A 2,269-nucleotide genomic window follows, 5' to 3' on the forward strand; every position below is an offset into this window, starting at 1 on the left:
GTGTGTGTGTGTGTGTGTGTGTGTGTGTGTGTGTGTGTGTGTGTGTGTGTGAGTCTGTTTTTGTCCCCCAGAACCCCTTGATAATCGGTGTAGGTGTCTTCACGACCCGCAACTTAATAGGTCGGCAAGAGAAGCAACAGAATAAATACCAAGCTTTACGAAGAATTTATAAGCACTGGGGGTTAATTTTTTAAACTAAAACCTTTAAGGTGTTGCGCCAGCATGACTGCAGTCGAAGGAGTGAAACAAGTAAAAGATGAAAGATATGCTGTTTCATCAATCTGAAACTATGGATCTGCAAAGACCAAGAACCTTTTCTCCGGGCATTTGTGAGACAATGTAATATGAAATAAACTTCGTCACTCAAAGTGTTACAGCGGTAACAGAACAACACTTTCACGTCTGTCATCAAATGATACTTCCACGTCTGTCATTAATATACTACGCATATTAATGCTGTTGAAAAATCATTGATTAATAAACCTATCATCCGATACAAAATTTCACAGAAATATAAGAATATTTACTGTGTAGCCTCTCATAAAATACAAATCAAAACAGAAGCACAGCAAACGGGATTTAAACTGAAAAAAATGAGCTGCTATTTATTACTGAACAGATTTAGATCCTCCAACGATGATTTTATTCGTCACTCTATCACCGCCTTTATTTATTGATGCCTACTCCAAAAAGTTCTCTCCAATATGCCACTGTCAATATTTCATTCACAAGATGAAGGCTGGAAAATCTTAAAATGTTATTAAACTTAAGAAAATACGTTTTAAAACTAAACATAAAGGACTACGAAAGAAATGGGAAATTATTCTAAATAAAAATGATTCAACTTGATCCAGGCCGTGTCTATAGAACAACATGTCTTGCATGACACATAATTTCCATTCCAACACGTTTGGGGATGATATAAATCTCTTCCTCTCAACTCGTTTTCAATATGGTTTCCAAGGATAAAGCAGCCATTTTGCTTTCCTCCGTTTCATAGCCGAGAGAAGATGACGGAAAATTATTGATGAAAATCTTAGAAGTGAAAATAAAGATTACTTTCAACACTCACACGCACGCTCACACACACTATCACACGCATATATATATATATATATATATATATATATATATATATATATATATATATATATATATATATATATATATATATATATATATAAGTTAGAATGTTATAACAGAATAGAATGTATTGCTACATTACAATTATTTTAGTCTCAAAAATGTATGGATTAACCGCAGGGTCTATTAAAGCAATGAGACTAAGTATTATGTGCTCATGTGACCTTTTTCAAAATTTATCCGCATGCATGCTGCTTTATTGCTTACTAAATATGCGCTTCCCGTGAATTTTCTGTTATGTAAATGCATAATAACGACATTTTTCGTGTGTGCCTTTAAATCGTTTTCTCTCGTCCGGAAACGAAATAGAGCGGCACTCTTAATAAGACACAAATGGTAAGCAAACATTTTTCACGCTGTTCTAGAATCGCTTTCTGGAAAGAGAGAGGCATTTGCTGCTTAATAATAGAGTTTATTATACTGCAACGATGAATTTATGTGAAATAAGGAGGTTACCTTTTGTGCGCATATATGTTTGTGTGTCTGTGTTTGTCCCCCACTCACCGTCGCTTGACAACCGATGCTGGTGTATTTACGTCCCCGTAACTTAACGGTTCAGCAAAACAGGCCGATGGAATAAATACTAGGCTTACAAAAAATAAGTCCTGGGGGCGATTTATTCGACTAAAGGTGGTGATCTAGAAACAAATAAAAGAGTAAAAGAGAATATATATGTGTGTGTGTGTCTGTGTGTGAAGACGTGTAGCTTAATGTTTAAGCTTTTTGGCTTACATTCTTAAGGCCGTGAGTTCAATCCCTGGCAACGTGTTGTGTCCTTGAGTAAGGCACTTTATTTCACGTTGCTCCAGTCCACTCAGCTGCGAAAAATGAGTTGTACCTGTATTTCAAAAGGGGCCAGTCTTATCACATTCTGTGTCATGCTGAATCTCCTTCTGAACTATGTTAATGTGACACGTGTCTGTGGAGTGCTCAATCACTAGCTCGCTAATTTCACTAGCAAGCTGTTCCGTTGATTTGGATCAAGTGGAACCCTAGTAGTGTTACGGACGGAGTGTTAGTTACACACACACACACACACACACACACACACACACACACACACACACACACACACACACACATATAGATAGATAGATGGATGTTTGTATGTGTATATATATATATA

Source organism: Octopus bimaculoides, chromosome 9 (genome assembly GCF_001194135.2).
Source record: "Octopus bimaculoides isolate UCB-OBI-ISO-001 chromosome 9, ASM119413v2, whole genome shotgun sequence".
NCBI classification, from domain to species: domain Eukaryota; kingdom Metazoa; phylum Mollusca; class Cephalopoda; order Octopoda; family Octopodidae; genus Octopus; species Octopus bimaculoides.